The 22,189-nt window shown below is 36.9% G+C and overlaps 1 protein-coding gene across 9 annotated transcripts in view; it reads right to left on the reverse strand.

Annotated features, from left to right (window-relative positions):
- UBE3A (ubiquitin protein ligase E3A) overlaps positions 1–21,058 on the reverse strand; it is a 92,418-nt gene extending 71,360 nt beyond the window's left edge. For 2 of the 9 annotated variants that reach the window (XM_013049948.2, XM_013049945.2), the window contains exons 1-2: positions 20,923–21,058; positions 20,261–20,311 (exon numbers count right to left, since the gene is read on the reverse strand). The gene's annotated coding sequence lies outside the window, so the exon portion shown is untranslated. Of the gene's footprint in view, positions 1–16,758; positions 17,208–17,310; positions 17,412–20,260; positions 20,312–20,922 lie in introns of those variants that run through there. The other 7 variants (XM_004780412.3, XM_013049943.2, XM_045070712.1 and 4 more) reach the window with 5 other exon arrangements.
- Between the last annotated feature and the right edge of the window lie 1,131 nt (positions 21,059–22,189).

Raw genomic sequence — 22,189 nt, forward strand, 5'->3', positions numbered from 1 at the left:
TTTGTTCATATCACTGTCAAGCTCAAAATAGTCTATGCTTCCTCAATGCCTACAGGATAAATTCCAAACTCCACATATCATATGAGGTCCTTGTCACTGATCTCTACCCACTCATATTTACTGCCCAATACATAACATTATTACAACGTACTTGATGATCTGGTCCCATCCCTGAATTACTGGTTATTACATGCTGGCCTCTGGAATTTCTGACTTCAGTTGTTTTGTTTCTTAGGTCACTTCACTCAGAAATACTTCCCTATCCCTTGCTAACTAAATTCCATCCCCCAACAATCTACCATACCCTATTAAAAACTCCATTCATTCTAAAGGCTGTATCTCACAGAGTTCTCAAAGCTCTTCTGTAAATAATCACAGTCTTTTGGATCTTATTATATGTTACTAATACAATACACATAAATTTCAATCCTATCATTTGTTATTTTCTACCTTGTATTATAGCTATCTGTATACATTTATCAGTGCTTCTAGTTATAACCTGGTTCATGGTATGGCTCATCTTACCCATATTTTTACTCTCCTAGTAATGGAGAGACTGTTCTCTTGACACCACAACTTCCCTCTACAAAATCAATAACAAAAAAGAATCAGGATCCTGACAAAAGATTGTGGGCTAGTTCCAAATGGAATTCATGTATAAACAAACAAGAGTATGATTTTCCCCCCAATTAACACAAATTTAATCCAATGCCAATTTAATCAAAAGTCTGAAGACCAAGCATACCACAATAACCAAGAAAGTTTCACTTTCTAATGGAGGAATAATGTCTCTTTTCCCCAAGAAACTTGTTCTGCCAGGGATTAAACCATGAAATATTAAATAATTAAAACCAGTACAACTCTCAAAAACCTGAGAGTATTTACTAAAACTAAATGCATGCATACTCTAAAACTGAAAACTTCCACTTCTAAGTATACATCAAACAGAAATGAGTACATATTTAGTGGAATGTTTAGAACAGCAATATTCTAAGTAGTCCCAAATCAAAACTAAGTATCTGCCCATCAACAGCAAAACGAATAAACTGTAGTGTAATCCTAAAACAGAATACTATTCAGCAACTATCATAAACTCAATGACTACAACCAACAATGTGGACGAATGTCATAAATATGTTAAGTGAGAGAAGCCAGACACAATTTAAAATGATGGATTCTAGTTACATAAAGCATAAAAACAGGAAAATCTAATCTATGCTATTCGAAGTCAGGATAGAGGTTCCTCTGGGAGACAGAGGTAATAACAAAGAGTATAAGGGGCTTCAGAGTTGCTGCTGCTGTTATTTCTTGATCTGACTGCTGGATAAACATGTGCTCAGTGTGTGAAAGTTTGACAAGCTCTGTGTACGTTTTATATGCATTCTCATGTATACTTCAAACAAACGTTTATTTTTAAAGGTAAGTTATGAGTATTAGATAAACAGGTTAAGTGGAACAGAAGGTAAGCCCAGAGAAAGATTGAGAAGTGTGTTAACAGTTACTTTTTGTCAAAAAAAAAAAAAAAAAGGACAACATATGAAACAGCTGTTTTCAGATCTGGTAACAGGAAATGCAGGACTGTGATCCATTAGTGAATGAAGAGAAATAAAGTGGGCCCCCCAGTTTAGATTTCTGTCTGGAGGCACTTTCTAATCTGTAGCCAATGAAGGGAAAATCTAATCCGAGAACAACAGTATCACTAAAATGAAAACCAAGAACTCAAGAGTTCCAGAGGCTGAATGGTAGAATCTCTAGAACAGAATGAGAGGAGGGCAGCTATGCAGAGAAAAGGCTCCAGAAATCTGCCACTTGGCAGTCCTTTGATTCTGCTCCTAAGCTGTAAGGTAAAAGATTCCTTGAAGCTAGAAAAAGAGGAACAGTGAGTTCAATTCCCAGTGCTCATACAGGACAATGCCTAAAATCCCCCTAACCAGAATGAAGACTGACACTGGGGATATTTTGTGGAGAAGGGCCATGACTTTATAGTAGCTACTTAAATAAAGACACCCTAATATAGCTTTTTGAGGGATCAAAGTGACCAGCAAGTTACTTAGTTGGTTGCCAAAACAAAGTTTAATACTCTAAAAAAAAAAACAACAAAATCTAGTCACTCAATAACAGGCCATTATGTGCAGCATCCAATAAGAAATTACTAAATATGCAGCAAGGAAATATGACGCAGAACCAAGAGAAAAACCAATCAATGGACCCTGAAATCAATGAACTGATGGTACCAGCACATGAGGGCTTTCAAATACTATTAAAAATATCCTCAAAAATTCAAAGACTATGTAAGAAACGGAAAATACAAATATAAATCAAATGGGAGTTTCAGAAATACAATGTATAATGACACTACAGGAAGAAAAAAAAGGAACAATGAAACAGAAAACAAAGCAATCTCAAGCACAGAGAGACAAAAAGACCAGAAAAAATACGTTAATGACCTATGGACAAGATCAAATGATTTAACACACCCGTAACTGGACCGTGTAAGAGGAAGGTAAATGATTTAAAAAATACGTAGAAGAAATAATGGTTGACACTTATTCCAAATTTGATGAAACCATAAAACCTAAGTAGGATAATCACAAAGGAAACCAGTGATAAACAGAAAATCTCAAAAGGGGGCAGAGAGAAAAGACTTTAAGTACAGCAGAAGGAAGAGAAGTATGACCACAGACTTCTCATCAGAAACAAAGGCTAAAATGGGGCACCTGGATGCCTCAGTTAGTTAAGCATCAGACTCTTGGTTGACTCAAGTCACGATCTTGGGGTCAAGCGATCAAGCCCTGCACTGGGTTCTGTGCTTGGCGCAGAAGTCTGCTTGAGATTCATTCCCAGAACCTCCCTCTTCCTCGTCTTCTGTTCCTTCCCCTGCTTACGCTCATGCACACACTCTCTAAAATAAGTAAGATCTTTTAAAAATATATAAATAGAATCTTAAAAAAAAAAAAAGAAATGGCTGAAAGAAAAACAGATCTAGAATTGTATATCAAGTGAAAATACCCTCCAAAATATGAAGAGAAACACCTATACATCTACCAGAATGGCTACATCAAAATAACTAAGAGCCCTAAATGTTAGATAAGGACGTTAGGCGACTGGAAATCTCATCTATTGTTGGCAGGAGTGTAAAAACAAACCAAACCAATCTGGAGAAAAGATCTGGTCTACCCTATAACCCAAAAATCACATTCCCAGGCATTTATCCAAGAGAAAAGATACCATATATATCCACAAAGACTTTCAAATAATTGTTTACTTTAGCTTTATCCGTTAACAGCTGAAAACAGTAAAAGAATGACATTACAAACAACTTACACATGCAATAACATGGATGAATCTCAAAAATATTACGCTGAATCAAAGAAACCTCATACAAATTCTAGTCCAAGGTAAACTAATCTAGGATGAAAGTGATGAGAACGATGTTTGATTTGGAGAAGTGATGTGGGGACAGGAACTGACCAGGAATGGGTACAGGTTCTATAACTTAGGTTCTATAGGACTTAAGTGCTACAAAGGTGTACACATTTGTCAAAGCTCATAGAATGGTATATGTGGCAGATTTTACTTTCCAAAGATTGCTACCACAATATAATCACACATGCCTTTCTTACAAGATCAACACTGGCATTCTCCATCAGGTGGTGAGGTCTATATCCTTTTTCCTTTATATGAGGGGCCTCTAGGATTCTTTCAGTCAAGAGAGTATGGTGCTCTATGACTTAATGCTAGGTCATAAAAATGCCATTCAATGCCATATTGAGTAAGTCAGCCACTTGGCAAGTAAGCCAAGCAACCACATACATATAAAGGCAGTATTTAAGTGTTCTAGACCTCAACTCTAGCTGAAGTCCTAATAGCCAGCATCAATCTCCAGACTTGTAAGCCATACTTCAGATAATTCCAGCCTCCAACTATCAAGTTACATCAATTATCAAGCCACTCTGACGTGCTTGAAGCCAAGACAAACTACGCTTTCTAGTCTCTGCACAAAGCACAGGTTCATAAGCAAACTAAATTCTGATATTTAAGGGTGATTTGTTACACAGAAATAAATAACTAGAACAATATACTAAAGTCAGTTAAATTCAATAAACTAAACTTAGTTAATAATAAGTTACTAAGTTTCAGTTGACAATATACATGCTGAAGTTAAGGATGAGGAATACTAATAACTGCAAGTTACTTTGAAAAGCATCAAAAAATAAAACAAGGGGCGCCTGGGTGGCTCAGTGGGTTGGGCCGCTGACTTCAGCTCAGGTCATGATCTCAGGTCCTGGGATCGAGTCCCACATCGGGCTCTCTGCTCGGCAGGGAGCCTGCTTCCTCCTCTCTCTCTGCCTGCCTCTCTGCCTACTTGTGATCTCTCTCTGTCAAATAAATAAATAAAATCTTTAAAAAAAAATAAAATAAAAAAAAATAAAACAAATAGATGGGCAGATATGACACAAAGCAAAATGTTAACTGAGGAATTACATTCTATAATTATTTCACACCTTTGTGAATTTGAGTATTTTTCCTAATAAAACAGTAAAAGAGAAATAGAGGTATTTTCATGCAAATAAAACCTTAAAGTTTTTGGGCCAAAAGATCTGCACTTCAAAAATTTCTAGGGGCGCCTGGTGGCTCAGTCATTAAGCATTTGCCTTCTGCTCAGAGGATGATCTCAGGGTCCTGGGATCGAGCCCCTCATCCCCCACATCCCCTGCATCCCCCCCTCCCCACATTGGGCTCCCTGCTCTGAGGGAAGCCTGCTTCTCCCTCTCTCACTGCCCCTGCTTATGTTCCCTCTCTCACTGTGTCTCTGTGGAATAAATGAGTAAAATCTTCAATAAAAAAATACATAAAGAAATCTATACAAAATCTACACAAAGGAAAACGAAAATGGTAAATACGAGCATAAATATAAAAAATGTTGATGATTTGGCTTAAAAACTTCGTTTAATAACTTGGTTTGATAATTTCTTGGTTTTTAAATGTCTTTACAAAACAATTAGCCATTTAAAAGAAATAATTACAAATAAGACTGTGGAATTTATACCTTATGTAGAAGTAAAATATAAGACTACAAATTTATACTGTATGAGAATTCTCACAATATACTCTTAGAGGTTTATTTCTGAAAGTAGACTGATATAAACCAAGGGATATTCTAAGTACTAGTACAACCACTGGGGGCAGAGGAAGAATAAGGTATAAGCTAATAGCAAAGATCAAACAAACTTCTATAAAAATGCTCAATCCAAAAGAAAACAGGAAAGGGGAGACAGAAGATAGATGGAACAAATAGAAAATGTATAGTAACTTGGTAATCTGAAACCCAACCATATAGTCAATTATAACAAATGCAAATTGACTGAACACTCAGAAAGCAAGAAATTATAAAAATCAACCCAAAAGATGCAACTATACATTGTCTAAAAGAAAGACATTATATACATAATGACACATAGGTTTGAAAAGATGTAATATTCCAACATGAAGCATAATAAAGGAGTGGTGGTTATACTAATACCAGACAAAGTAGACTTTAGGACCAGGAACATTACCAGAGAACCAGAGAAATAACAATACAGAATCAATCCATCAGAGAGATCTAAGAGATCTAAACGTGACTGAACCTATTATCTACAGCTTTAAAATATATGAGGCGAAAATGGACAAAACCTGAAAGAAAAGATAGCAAGCTCACAATTACAGTTGAAGATTTCAATACTCCTCTCTTGGTAATTAATAAAATAATTAACCAAAAAAATCAGTAATGACACAGAAGAAATACATACATCTAATAAAAAGTTTGTATCCTGAAAAGAATGAGCAAAATATATGGATACTCAAAAAAGATATATACATGGCTAATAGCACATGAAAACTTCTCAGTATCATTCTTCATCAGGGAAATGTAACCATGATTTTTCACAACCTTTAGTATGAAAATTATTTTTTAAAAATAACAAAATAACAAGTGTTAGCAAAGATGTGGAACAACTGGAACCTTGTGATTGCTGGTAGGAATGTAAAATGGGTACAGCCATGCTACAGTTGTACCATGGGTACAACATGGTTATGTTGATTCACCCCTCCAAAATTACCAAATGACCTAGCAATACTATTTCTAGGTATATTTCCAAGAATTAAACATGCAAGAACTGAAAGCAAGGACTTGAAGAGATTATCTGTACACCCATGTTCACAGCAGCCTATTCATAATAGCTAAAAAGCAGCAGCAACCCAAGTGTTCAGTGAATGAATGGTTAAACAAATGTGATATTTTTACATACAATAAAATACTACTCAGCCTTAAAAAGGAGGGGCACCTGGACAACTCAGTCACTTGAGGATTAGACTCTTCATTTCCCTCAGGTCATGCTCTCAGGGTTGTGAGATGGAGATCAAGCCCAGCTTTGGAGTCTGCTTCTCTCCTCTTCCTCTCCCCTTCCCCCTGCTCATCTGTGGGTGTGAGTGCTCTCTCCTCACAAAAATTAATGAAGGAAGGAAGGAAAAAAGAAAATTCAGATATATGCTGTAACATGAGTGAACCCTGAGGCTATCAGGTTAAGTGAAACAAACCAGAAGCAAAGGACAAATACTGTATGATTACACTTACATAAGTACCTGGCAGAGTCAAATTTTTAGAGACAGAAAGTAGAACAGTAGTCACTAGAGGCTGGAGGGAGGAGGAAGAGAACAGGGGCGGGAGAGTGTTACTATTTAAAAGGTACAAAATTTGAGTTTAGGACTATGAAAAAGTTCCAGAGATAAGTAAGAATGATGGCCATACAACATGAATGTACTTTATGCCACTGAACTGTACACTTAAAAAAAGTTAAAATGATGGGTTTTATATGTATTTTACTATAGTTAAAGAAAAAGAAATTGCAATGGGATACTACCATACACCCATCAAAATGTCTACAATGTCTATCAAATGTTGACAAGGATTTGAAAGATCTGGAACTTCCACACATTGCTGGTGGGAATGCAAAATTGTTTAACTATTTGGAAAAGAATGCCTTATATACTTGAACATAAATCTTTCATGTGATCCAGTAATTACATCTCAAGGTGTTTACCCTGGAAAGATGAAAATATGTTCAAATACACGTGCAAAGAGTACCTTTATTCACAATAGCCTAATCCCAGAAAAAAATCTAAATGTTCACCAAAAAATGAAAAGCAAACTATGGTACAGCCATACTGTAATTTAAAAAGTAATAAACACAAAATGGAAGAAATCTCAAATTCAAGCTAAAGGAACAAAGCTAAAAGAAGAGTATTTAACTTTTTATATCAATCATAAGAGTATATAACTTATGATACCAATTCTAGAAGAGGCAAAACTAATAAGCAGATCATTGGTTGCCCAGGCCCAAAAGGGAGGAATGACTACAAAGGAACATTTTTTCAGAATAATTCAAATGTTCTACATCTTAATTGTGGTAATTGTTACAGTATATGCATCAAAACATATCAAACTGTACACTTAAAAAGGGGTATACTTTAGAGGATATAGGTTATACTTCAAAAACTTTATTAGTTTATGAAAACTTAATATATAAAAAGGTGGCACTTTGGGGCACCTGTGTGACTCAGTTGGTTAAGCATCCAACTCTTGGTTTCAGTTTAGGTCATGATCTCAGGGTCATGGGACTGAGCCCCAAGTTGGGCCGTGCATTCATTCATCAGTCTGCTTGAGATTCTCTCTCCTTCTCTGACCCTCCCCTGCTCATGCACACATGTACTTCCTCTCTCTATAATAAATAATATTTGAATAAAATTAAAAGGTGGCATTTTAAAACAAGAAAGTATCCCTCAAGTGGTCTAGAGAATTGGCTATCCAGGTGGGAAAAAAATAAAAGGTAGCTATTTGTATGCTGTATCTAAAAACATGCCAAATGCAATCTGGATCTAAACCTAAATCACACTATATGCAAAAATTAACTCAAAAACAGATGACAGACCTCAAAGTAGAATTAAAACTATAAAATTATTAGAAGAAAACGGGCATAAACCTTCATGACCTTAGATTATGCAATGGTTTCTTAAACACCACCACCAAAGGCAACAAAAGAAAAATACATAAATTGGACTTCACCAAAAATTAAAACCTGGCTGCTTCAAGGAAACAATCATGAAAGTGAAAAGACAACCCAATAGAATGGGGAGAACTATGTGGAAATCATCTCTCTGATAAGACTTATAACCAGAATGTATAAAGAATACATAAAACCGAATAAGAAAAAGACGACCCAATTAAAATACAGCAAAGGATTTGAGTAGACCTTCTCCAAGACGGCCAATCAGCACATAAGATGTAATCATCATTAACCATTAAGCAAATGCAAATCAAAACCACAAAGATATCTTAACACCCATATAAATTACTAAAATAAAGAGATAATCAACTTTGGCACAGAAGTAGAGCTATCAAAAACACATACATTGCTGAAAACTATAAAAGGGTGAAGCCACTTTGGAGGATCCTGGCAGTTCCTCAAAACGTTAAACACAGATAACTTACGATCCAGCAGTTTTACTCCCAGATATACCTGAGAGATGACTATATATGTCCATACAAAAGCTTTTATGTGAATGTTCACAGAAACATAATTCAAAATAAAAAAATGGAACAATCCAAATAGTTATCAACTGATGACTGAATAAACAGTGCACATATTAATAGTGTAATATTATTCAGCCATAAAAAAATGCTGTTATGTGCTACAAGTAAACCCTGAAATACAATACCATATAAAAGAAGTCATACACAAAAGAGCACATATTTTATGATTCCATGTATATGAAATATCTAGCAAATCCATATAGAAAGCAAGCAGATTAGTGGCTGTCAAAGGCTGGAGGACAAAAAAATAGAGAATGACTACTAACAGGTACATGAAACAGGGATGAAAATGTTCTAAAATTAGCGGCAGTGAATACAAAAACCCAAATATACCAAATACAAATATACTAAAAATGAATCGCATGCTTTAAAAGGGTGAATTTTATGGTATGTGTATTACATCTCAATAAAGTGGGAACTATAAAAACTATATGCTTGTTTTTTGTTTTGTTTTTTTTAACTTCGCAAAAAAGGAAAAAAGCTGCATGTATCTGTAGTTACACAGATATACTTACTTTGTATTTGCCAGGCAATTTTCTGTTTTTCTACACCTACATTTAACAACTGTTATGTTTTAGAATTAAGAAAAAGCAAACTTTCATTTATTTTTGTACTTAAAAATACACAACTATATGTTTATTTCCTCACTCAAAAATAATTCTACATACCAATCAATATTTAAGAGGGGGACCAACCAGGAAATATAAGAGATTCTCTGGAAATATTAAAATATTAGAATTCTTGGTTTTATGATTTATGGGAATACTCTAGTAGTTAAAACTGAGACTGTGCTACAAATCTGGGTTATACACAATCAGTTACATATAGGAAAGTAACTCTAGGATCATTATCACTGAAAAGAAATGAACTCTCTGAAATGACAGTTGGCCTGCCCCTCCCTCTGGGTTCTGTGAACAGTTCAGAAATTAAATAAATTATGCTTATTTACCTACCTGAATAACTACGGAAAGTACACTCATGACTGGCCAATATTAAAATGCTATTTTCTCCCAATAAGGCAGCTTTACTTAAGTGTTTTATTACATGGCTTAGTGGCACTGAGAGTATCTTACCTAAGTGCAGATCAAGTATCATCTTCAGAGATCCTTTAGAAATTCTAAATTACCAGATTTATTTCAATTTCCTGGCTTTAATGATAAACCACTCATTCTGGTCAACAACTCTATGATCTGAAAACAGAAGCAAATGTGCCACAGTCCCAAGGACTGACTATTGTGAAATTTTCCCCTGGGTTCTTTTTGCACTATAGTTCAACTGAGTTCTATCTTATACAGTGCTTAACCTAAAATTAAACCTAGAATTATGCTAGCTTTCAGCCTGTGTTATACACACACAAAAGATGTATAGCAGAAGACACTAAAATAACTAAAGGTAGGTGGGTTTTCCTTGAAATAATCATAAACACATATTTTCAGGTTTACTATATTTTATCTGTGTATCAAATGTAGTATATAAACTCATAAAATTTGATTTAAGGATAACAAAAGACTGGCTTCTAATTTAACTTCAAAATCCTTTTAAGAAAATTTAGCACATATAATTTTAAGTCAACTAGACTGCCTCTTGTTAAAAGAAAACTGTTGCTCTGAACACTAGCCATATTTGAAGGACTTAATAAAAATTGAGGGCATTTAATTTTCTATGAATGTCTAGTAAAATATTTAATATAGCCTAATGATATTCTTTTGACCAGTTACCAACTGGAATAGTATTTCTGAATCAATCAGTACATGAACATTCATTCATTTACCTAGCACTCACAAATGCTTGAAATTGCACATTAAAAAAGAGAGAGGGTGCCTAGGTGGCTCAGTAAGGTGGAACATGAGACTCTTGATTTTGAGGTTGTGTGAGCCTCAATTGTTGGTTGCACAGATTACTTTTAAAAAATCTTTAATAAAAGAGACAGACAAATATTTACTTTTCATTAGAAAAGATTCGTAAAATACCTTTTACATATACTTCACTCAGGAAGTGAAATTATTTAATTGCAGTTGAAATTCCTTACTTACTCAGGAAAAGCAAGATTCATTAACACCATAATACAAAGAAGCACTAAAATCAATGAGTACAAAGAGATTCTCAGGGAGGCTTCCCTAAGTAATATTTCGGCTTATTTACCAATATTCCCTGAGGCCCGTGATGGGTGAAATTTGTTGTCTAACTGTGCTCCAAACAAACTGAAACACACTGGCAAAGGGTCTGGCACAAAAGGTTAGACATCTCAAAAAACTGAAAAGGCCAGTACTGTTAGATGGTTCTGTTTAGCGAGGAGTATGGAGAAAGGTAAGGCTGAGGAAGTACAGAATCTAGATCATGTCAGACTTTGTAAACTAATAAAGGCTTCTGAGTTTTACTCTGAAAGCCAGAGAAGAATTTTAAATAGAAAATTACAAGGTCATAATTCTATTTTTATTTTTTTTTAAAGATTTCATTTATTTGAGAAAGAGAGATCACAAATAGGCAGAGAGGCAGGCACAGAGAGAGGGGGAAGCAGGCTCCCTGCTGAGCAGAGAGAGCCTGATGTGGGACTCAATCCCAAGACCCTGAGATCATGACCTGAGCTGAAGGCTGAGGCTTAACCCACTGAGCCACCCAGGTGCCCCAGAATTCTATTTTTAAAAGATCACTTGAAAAGACAGAATTGTTATTTGTTCACAGTAATCCAAAAGAATTATAAACTATTAGAAATGATGGAGTTCACCCAAATTGATGGATACAAAATCAATACCAGCAATAATCAAATGGAATAAAAAAGATGCTATTTACAATGCAAAAATTAACCAAATAACTAATAAATTCAATAACATATGCGTAAAAGACATTTATGAAGAAAACCACAAAATACTGAAGATTCAAATAAATAACAAGGTAATTCTCAATTTATATATTCAATGCAATTCCAAATAATATCCCCAAAGGAATGTGATAAACTGGTTTTAAATTATTATGAAAGAATAAAAGTCTAAGAACAAGATAGTTCTGAACATTAATAAAGGGGAGGCCTGTATTCCCAGATTTCAAAACTTAACTATTTAAAATAAAACAATGTAGTACTGGTGTAAAAAAAAAAAAAAAAGACAAAAAAATTAAAAATATAAGAAAGAAATTAAAATCAAACCCAAGCACATAGCAGATGATACAGAGGACATGCAAAAAATAAAATAAAATAATGGGGGAAGAATTCAATACTTAATGTTGGGACAACTTGCTTATCATTAAAAAAAAAAAAAATCTGATTCCCAACTCCCTCCCACATGGACCTAAATGCAAAAAACAAAACAAAAAACCATAAACCTATTAGCAGACAATATAAAAGAGAATTTCTTGAACAAAAAATACAAATCATAAAGAAAAAGGTTCATGATTTCAACAACTGAAACTTGAGATTCTATATCCCAAAAGAGAATACCATAATAGGCAACCAGCAGTATTTTTTTCTTATTCTGATAACTTTCATGGCTGCACTATAAAATAAAAAGGTTGGAGGAGATGATGGTCTAGGTCCTTTACAACATAAATACTATATACTAATGTCTCATTCTTTATAAACAATAATTTACGAAACATTTAAAAGACGCCAGAAATAATAAAATTCATGTCCATTTACCCACCATTTACACCATTTAATGTAAATTAAAATGAGGTATATAAAAAAAGGTATCATTTCACATCCATTTCAACTTTGCAAAAATTTTAAAATAGGACAATTCCAAATGAGGGCGAGGATACTGGAAAGCAAAGTGCAAATATGAAGTATATATTGGCATGATGATTTTAAAGTTTTTTTTATTTCCCCCAATTTATTTATTCGTCAGAGAGAGACAGCACAGGCAGGCAGAGTGGTAGGCAAAGGGAGAGAAAGAAGCAGATGTGGGACTCAATCCCAAAACCCTGGGATCATGACCTGAGCCCATGGCACTGGGTTAACCGACTGAGCCACCCAGGCATCCTGGCATAATGACTTTAAAGAAGAATTCAGAAATATTTACTAAGGTCAAAGTTATTCACAACCTATTCTCAGGCAATTCATTTTCATGAATCTTCTTAAACACCAATACCAAAAAATGCGTAAAAGCAATCATTTCAGCATTATTTATGACAACAAAAAAGAAATAACTAAAAATATCCATCAATAGTGAAATATATACATTTTATAAATGGAGTACCATATAGCAAATTGAATACACTTATTTCAAAAAAATGCTTTTTTTTAAAAAGGACTCTGATGAAAGATTATATACAATACAGTACCATTTTGTAAAAATTTGAAACACAAAACACTTGTCACTTATGGATACTTCTACAAGCATACAGTAAAATTATAAACAATATGATGTATACTCAAGAACCTCAGGATAGTTATTGCCTTACAGAGGGTTAACAGCATTTACTTCCCAAAGAATCAAAAGTGGCAGAATTTACAGTCCTGGATGGTGTATATTTGCTGTATTATTTATGGTATGTTTTAACTATCTTATAATTAAGATACATACATATATTCAAAAAGAAAAAAAATGAATATATAATACCTAAATTGAAAATTACCTTGGAGATCATCTAATCCAATCCACGTATTTTTTTTTAAAGATTTTATTTATTTATTTGCCAGAGACAGAGGGAGAGAGAGCGAGCGAGCACAGGCAGACAAAGAGGCAGGCAGAGGGAGAAGCAGGCTCCCTGCCGAGCAAGAAGCCCGATGTGGGACTAGATCCGGATCATGACCGGAGCCGAAGGCAGCTGCTTAACCAACTGAGCCACCCAGGCATCCCTAATCTACGTACTTTTTAAAGAAAAGATATCAGAGTAAGAATATAAAATAAGTATTACTGTAGTCTTGACAGTTTTAAACATATGCTACTTGTCTAAAACAGCACCTACGGGAATTAAACTTGATCACTTAAGAGAACCTTGTAGACCATAGTGATCAGCCTCAATTTCTCAAAATCTGATGTCAGCTAGAAATACGGAGAACACGAACACACCCTTCCTAGAAAAGCCTCATCAAATTCAGCACACAGAGAGGCAATGAAGTGGGGCTGTAGTACAGATGTCTTTAGGCCACTGTCCAGGCTGATCCCTAGTCCTGTATCCACTTAAAATCAGTTAAAAGTTCTGAAGCTTAGAGGATTTTGTTCCTGGTGATTCTTACTCATCAGCTCACAACAGACAGTCCTGAATGGAAAGCAGTTACATTCATCAAGCACTTACAAATACATAAAACTGCATGTGGAAAAAAAAAAAAAAATGAGACACACAGCAAGTGTTCTCACAGAATCTTCAATTCAGGAGGAAAGCAAGGATTTTATTTCAGTTGAGGTAGCTTACCTATTTTCCAGCTGAGATCCAACTATTTTTAAGTTCATCCCTCTTTGCCTTTCATTTAGCCCAAAAGATAAGAGAGGAATTTTAGAGGGAATAAACTAACTCCCTAATGAGTTACTGACACCAAAAAACTTTACTTTTTCATTTTGAAAATAATTAGAAATAAAGTTCACTGGGCAATAATTAATGAAGTATACAATAATATGAAATGCAGGAATCTAGTTTTATGTGTTTAAAAGTCTAAAGTTAGCTTGGTTTTTCTAATACATTCTCCTAAAGTGTTCTCATTTCAACACTATATATAGACAACTTTTAAGCACTTCTATTCTGTCAAGCACAGTGTATCACTACCTTAGCTACCAAACTTTATCCATTTAATTTTCTATTTTGCCTCTCTATTCTTAAAACATTTTAATGTGTCCTAGTCCATTTCTGGCTGCTAAAAGAAAATACCACAGACTGGGCGGCTTATAAACAGAAACTTCTTTTTCAAATTCTTGGAATCTAGGAAGCCCAGTATTAAGGTGCTGGCAGATTCAGTGTCTGGCAAGAACCAGCCTCCTAGTTCACAGATAGCTGTCTTCTGGCTAAGTCCTCATATAGCAGAAGGGTCAAGGGAACTCTGCAATCTTTAATAAGGCACTAATATCATTCGTGAGGACTCTACCCTCATGATCTAATCACCTCAGGAAGGCCACAATTCCTAATACCATTACAATGGGTGTTACAATTCAATCATATGAATTCTGAAAGGACATAATCATTCCATATATAGCAATATGTCACAGACATAGCAAAATGTGTAAGAAATTGAGTATGAATGAAATAGCTGAAGTAATTAGAGAAACTTTTCATTCCATAGAAGCTCTAAATATAGAATATCTTAAACAGCATAGTTTTAATCACTAACATGCAATACGATACATTGTCAGCCCACTTCAGAAAACTAGAAAAGAAAAATTTTACCCAATTACTTTTTGTGTGAAATGGGATTTATTGATCAGTATACGTGTCATATACAATAGATGCTCAAAAAACATGTATTTTTCCCCCAAACAAAAACTTCATATTTAACAAAGGTAAATACTTAACATTCTTATGTATGGTACACTATGAGGTTATCAGTATTGGCACATACACACACACAGCAGCACAATAAATAGAATTCTTAAGAAAAAATACTAAACTAATTAATAAGCTGGAAATACCTGTATTTCTCCCTATGACCCATAAGCTTTATACAGAAAACATTGCTGGCATTTCATCTTTTCCCTTCCCAAGAGGATTATGCTTTACATCTGATAAGAGAAAGGAAGTATTTGTTGGCAGTATGAAGAAATTCCCACAGTGGTAGCTGCAGTGCTAGAAATGATCATCTCAGAAGAAAATAACACCAGTTTTAAAGATGGAGCTAAAGACGGTAAGGAAGTGACAAAATGTGACATTTGTCTATACTGAATTCTAGATACATGATTCTTACATTATTTTCTGTACTGAGTATATAATTTAGAGAGAAAATTCAGAATTTATTCTGCATTACGAAAAATATGAAAGTAAACAGATTAGGATAGTGGCTACAGCCACAAAAAGCAATTCTAAGACTACCTTCTCACATCCAAGAATAGAAATCTATTATAATAGAAGCTTGAAATGGATAAGGTATCACTTTTGATACAATGAGAAAAATGTCATCACATTAAGAACAAAAAATTACAAGCCTGCACACCACAAAGAGACAGGTTAAAAAAATTTTTCACGTTAGTCAAGGATCTACGCTTGACTAACCTCAACTAACCCCGAAGGGTACAGAAGGTCAATTTCTATAACACACTTAACTGTTTAAGAGTCACCACATTAAGCTCTATATTGGCCAGCCAAGAGTTTCATTTAAGGAATATTTTATCCTACTTAATCAAGTGTTCAGGGCTCAAATGCAATTTCCATGCTTTTTATTTGTGGCATAGATGTTAACTTAATAAAGTCTTACATAGGATTCTTTTCTATGATCCACATGGGCTATCTTAATAGATTCCAGAAGACTTCCTAGGATGGAACTTTTGGAATAATCTTATCCAATAAGAATCTATGTCTCTAAAACCTCTTTTACTTTCAGGTCAACCTTAGGATTCACCTTAATTCAAATTAACACAAGAGGTCAAAAGTAAAGCAAATTAGGGTGTCTAGGTGGCTCAGCAGGTTCAATGTCTGCCTTCACCTTAGGTCATGATCCTGGAGTCCTGGAATTGAGTCCTGTGCCAGGATCTCTCCTCAGTAAGGAGTCTGCTTCTCCCTCTGCATGACTCTCCCCTCTCTACTGCTTTCTCTCTCGCACTCTCTCAAATAAATAAAATCTTTAAAAAAAAAAAAAAAAAGTAAAGCAAATTACAGAAGGCATTTTTTTGACTTAGGATTAGTAATACTGAATAGTGCATCAGTAATTATTAAGATCTTACTATTTATTTCAAAGGTAGTTAGCAAATTTAAAATAAACTCACATACTAAGTATTTCCCAAAATAATACTTCTAAAGTATGAAAGGGTTAAAAATGTTTATAGAGAAAAGCATGAAAATATACCAATGTTCCAATCACCAGCTTATTACTAACCAACTTGTTTTCTTGGGCAAGTCACTAAGTCACATATAAGATCACTTTATACAGTATTATTCTACTTTTTTGAGAATCATCACATCTGAAAAAACAATCCTTTGAAAGAGACAAAGCAAGTATCACCTTCATTTAACAGAGGTTAACAGAACAAAGGCTTTGAAAGGTTAATGACCTGCTCATGACCAGCTAGGAAGCTACATTGGAAGGATGAACCCATGCATCTTCTGACACCAAAGTTAGTGCTTCTTCCTCCACATCAGTGGTTCTTGGTGGCTTTTGTTCACTGAACCTGTTGAGACTCTGAAACTTAGAATTTATATATAATTTTAGGGAATTCACAGTCACGAAGCTTAGCATCAAACAGAAACAACTGTCAACCAAATCTTATTTGCAAACAGCAATATTCAAAAAAAAGGTATTAGCTTTATTTCATTCTCAGATTGGCCTTAAACTTACAAAGTTCATTTTGACTCATTATCCATAATGGTGTTACTTCATTTTGACTCATTATCCATAATGGTGTTACTTATTAATGATAATTTAAATCAAAGCACACTACAGGTAACATTTCTAAGGGTAAATAAAAATTAAAGTTGGCAAAGAAATTTATCATCTATTTATTAATTAGTTATTTCATTTAAGAAATTATATAGCATCTTTAAGTATTTTAAACATCTGTTCTGGACATAGGATATGTTTGTAGATTAATACCATTACTACTTACTGTAATTTTACTTGACTTCCTTTATTAGAAGAAAAAGCCCCACTTCCTGCACTGTTATGCTCAGAAAAGGCCCAATGATGGCATCTTGTGAAGTCTGCCTTCTAATAATAATGTAGAAAAGATTCAAATAGAAGCAAATTACTCCTCTCAACAGGTAGGACAGAACATGCACCACTGAATGCAGAGAGTCCTGAACTCTAGTCCAGAGACTCAGACTGCAGTTCTAGCTCTATCACCAGGTGACTTTCAGAAAATCATTTTAAAACTTTGCACTTCAATTTCTTCATGTATAAAATAAATGGAGTGACTGGCCTCAAGAATAGTCCTACTGAGGCTTGAAACTTTCTATAAACCTAGAACCAGAAGAAAGAATGATAAACACCAAAGAAAAATACCAAAGTACTTACAGGCAACTGACAAAGTAAATCAATTTCTTTCTCTTTCCTTCTTTCTTTTTTTTTTTTTAAATACATAGCCATTCACACACAGACACGCACACACAATGTGCCAGGTTTTGGATTACAGAGTAGGACCAAGGTAGAGATATAAACTATCTCACAAGGGGGCGCCTGGGTGGCTCAGGTCATGATCCCAGGGTCCTGGGATTGAGCCCCACATCGGGCTCTCTGCTCAGGGGGGAGCCTGCTTCCCCCCTCTCTCTCTGCCTGCCTCTCTGCGTACTTGTGATCTCTGTCAAATAAATAAATAAAAATCTTAACAGAAAAAGAAAAACTATCTCACATATGCCACAGTTGTATAAAGGAGTAAAAACAATATTCTTTAGACTAGAAGCTGCAGCTGCAAGTGTTGAGTCCAGAGAACTGCCCTAAGACTAGAAGAGCTCAGAATAATGAGGCTCCATTATGTGATAGGATTTCCCAAAAAATGGTGCTACGTGGAGAAAGTCACTAGACTGTAAGCTTCCAAAAGATAGACATGATTCCTGACTTTGTAGCTCCTACATATAACCCAGCTCACAGTCATAGTAGGTACCCAATAAATGTTAGCTGACTACTGATAACTAATTCATCCATATGCTGGCAACACACTTTCTGGTAAACACTAGGAGACCCTCCCCTTAAAGAGTGAGTTCCCAGCTAGTGAGAATGAAACAATGTAAAGGATAACATGCTAGAGTCCACCCTATGTAAGATGCTTTGAGAACAACAACAAAAATAACAGAGAAGGAAGACTTCAAAGGATTAACTTATTAAGAGGCTATGTGTTCGACATTTTATAAACTATTCCTCAAAACAACTCTTAGTTTCACCATTCCCTTTTTACATATGACAAAACTGCAGCTCACCAAGACTAAGCAACTTGCCAAGATCAGACAACTAAGGTGAGCCCAGAATTAAAAGTACAGTGAACTGCACATACTGCAAGGTTTTTGAATTTCTCTTTACATCTACAGTGAGAGGAGAGTCAAAATCGGCCAAAACTCTGTTATCCTGAATTATCCTGAAAAGAGAAAACTTGTCTTCACTTGTAAAAATAAAAAAACTTTTTAGCAGCTCTATGTGCATTTAATGGAATGTCTCTATGTTTTGACCAATACAAGTTTGGGTCTAAGCAAAAATGTGCCACGTGGTAAGAACATAACCAATAACCATTTAAGAAAATAAACATTTATAAATATTTCAAGTGCTTGGGTTGAAAAATTAACATATGATCGACAGTTTTGGATTATCCCACTGACTGCTTATTTGAAACAGCAAATTATTTCTGATGGGGGGGGTGCTTTTGTTTTTGTTTTGTTTTGTTTTTGGCAGGGATGGCAAAAGGATCATTTATAAAATGATCTGAAGTTTAAGAAATACAAATGATTAAAGGTTAAATACTCAAGACACTGTTAAGTACCCAATAAATCTTATTAAATGAACTTAACAAGTGGAATGAGAATATGTCTGCCTCACACTTCTAACAAATATACTTAAGAAGGTATTTTTTAAGCCAAGAAAAAAAAAATGCACAGTTTAAGAGGTAAAATAAAAACAGCTTATAAAACCTCTAAAGAGAAATCAGAACACCGTTATTGTATCTCTGTGTAAAGTTAAACTCCTCAGGAACTAGGCAATGTCCAGACAATAGTGTACATAATACTTAGCATACCAAGGCTAGTTAATAAATATTGATATAAGACTTAGTTTCCAGTTCTAATTTTGTATAAAGAGAGGGTCATTATTTCTTGAATCTGTTTCTTTTGTTGTCATTATTATCAGTTTCTTTAAAGAGCTTCTGGGTCATTCTTTGGGCTTATCAGGACCATCACTAATACATTATATTACATTTTATTTTATTCATTTTATTACAAATGTGATAACTCAGATTTATAAGATCTAATTCTAAAATTATTTCAACTATACATACCAGGACAAAAATTTTATTTTTATCTTCCTAAATTCTAAACTTTTGTACCTGGTTTACCCAGTAATCTAAGTAAGAATACTCATTAGTTAGAGATTATGAAATAAACACCTCTCATCCCTCTTGTCTAATTCACTCAAGATTTATTGCCTATCTACTGTGACTTTGACAGGTGACTTTTTAACAGTTATACTTCCAAACTTTAGGTCATTTCCATTTCAAGGCCCCTACCCTCCCCCGAAGAATATTCTGGAATAATTTCCTGCTTCTTTTAATATTACAGGCAGTGGAATTCTTCAAAATTATGGGTCATATCTATACCACCTCATGATTTATGAAGGATAAATCTAGACTGTAAATCCCATACTGCTATTCGTTTACATTTTCCAAAGTACCCTAGCACTTAATAAATATAATCTGAGACAGATTTGGTAACGCTTCTATTTTAGTATGCCAATTGGCCGTTTTTGAAAATTCAGAGACTAAATTATCTTTGAAGAATTCTAAGCTCAGTGTCTATGTTAAAATTATTCCTAACAATTTTATGGACTAAAGCATTTGCCACATTCAATTCTGACTTTACCAACAAAACCTCCACGCCATGACGAAGAAAGAGTCCTTTTCATTTTCTCAACTGAAAAGGGAAAAAAAAAAAAAAAGCCAACTGTTTGCAGGTTTGCATTTCACAGTATCTCTGGCAAACCCGATACCTCACATTTAATGTGAAAATCCCGATAATCGATAATCTGTGAACATAACCCTTGGGCTTGATTTCCCACTTCATCCGCCCTCCCTCACCACCAGTCCACCTCCAAAGCACACATCTAAACATTTTTCACCAAAAGGGCCCAAACCTCGAAAAAAGAGCTCCCCTTGGAAAGAAAAGGGCAGCCCTACGCTGCCTGGGCCCCAGGCCTGCTCCGTGAGCTTCGCTCCAAGGAGGGCCAACTCTCGACGCCCTACACGCCCCGCCCCGGGCCCGCTGGCGTCCCCTTAGGCACAAAACCCTCCCTCCGGCCCTCAGCCAGGGCTGACAGTTACGGTAGCAGCAGCCGCTGCTTCCAGAGGCCTACTTCTGGCACCGACCCCTCCAAACCACGCGCCCCAAACACTCGCGGTGGCGCGTTTGGGAGCGTCCCTAGCTTAGGCAGAGCCAGCCCCGAAGGGTGGTTTGGGCAACAGAGAGAACGAAGGGAAATGCCGCCCACCCTCCCCGGCCCAGGCCCGGTCCTCCGCCACACTGACCTGTTGTCGCCCCCGCGCCTGGGCTGCGGCCCTCGCAGCAGCGGCTGCCTCACTGGTCGCGGTCGCCCTCGCTCGCCGCCTCCGCCCGCCACCGCCTCGTTCCCTTTCGCTGCCTCCACCGCCGGGGCTCATGCGGGACCCGCGCTTCCTTCTCCGGAGATTAAGGCCGGGAAAGGGGGCGCCGGGGCCGCAGAAAACCCCGCGCTCGTCGCCAGCCGCCGCCGCTTCTCCCCACTGGGGAGCTGCGGGGCCCTCTGAGCCGGAGCTACGCTGCGAGCTGCTCCGAGAGAGACCCCAAGGAGGAGCCGAGACAGGCGCAGCTGCCCGCGGCCGTAATCGTTGGGTTCGCAGAGATGAAGCGCAAGTCGGAGGCGGCAGCGGAAAGCGAGCGCCCAGGCTGGTAGATGGCTAAGTGGCAGCGGGGTGCGCGAGCGGGAGGAAGGTGGTGTGTCGAGGTTCTGGCGAAGGGGATTCAAGCTCTGTCGTCTCCTGCAGTCACCCCGAACCGAGCGCCACCATCTTGGGAAAAAACGCGGATCTCGCGGCCGCAGCGATAGCTGGGAGGACTGGCTGGGCGGGCCGAGTATCCCAGCAGGCAGCGCGCGCCGCCCGGTCTGGCGAGAGCTCTGGGCAGGACGCAGGGACGTGGGGCGGGGCCGGAGTGCGCGCAGGGGGGCGCAGCGTTATCCACGCCCTCTCTTGCCGGCTCCTCCCCCTTCCTGCTTGCCGTCGTCGGCAGCGCAGGGGCTGTTGGGAAGGGGAAGTGGCTCGCGGCTCCCTGGAGTCCAACCAGGGTTGGCCGCCATCTTGGGATCGAGAAGAGGGTCAGTGTTTCTCTTGAGCCACCGCTGTCTGTGGCCCTCTCTCCGAAAGAAGAGGGTACACACCGGAAGACCCCTGGGGCCTCCGGGAGTGTTGGAGAGCCCCCTGGTATAAGCAAGTCGACGAATGTGTTGGGACTTAAACGCGTCCGATTTTAGGGGGACGAATCAGCTCTAAAAATCCGCCGGGGGGCGGCGGTGGCTTTGATAGCTCCCTGCCCCGCTGCGAGGCTGCAGCCTCCGGATACCAGGCCTCTGACCCCCAACCCCTCTCCGCCCAGAGCTTCCTTTGTAAATACTGCAGAGGTACCCCGAAAGTGTGAGCCATCTTTCAGGGGACCCAAGGTCATTTGCTCAGGCCTCTCCAATACGGTGTCATTAGTTTACTAGGAGATGAAAGTCCGTCTCGCAGTTTTGACATTCGGTAGGTGATTGTTAAAGATAAG

The sequence above is a fragment of the Mustela putorius genome, unplaced genomic scaffold, assembly GCF_011764305.1.
Source record: "Mustela putorius furo isolate JIRA1106 unplaced genomic scaffold, ASM1176430v1.1 tig00003972_pilon_pilon_pilon, whole genome shotgun sequence".
Lineage (NCBI taxonomy): Eukaryota > Metazoa > Chordata > Mammalia > Carnivora > Mustelidae > Mustela > Mustela putorius.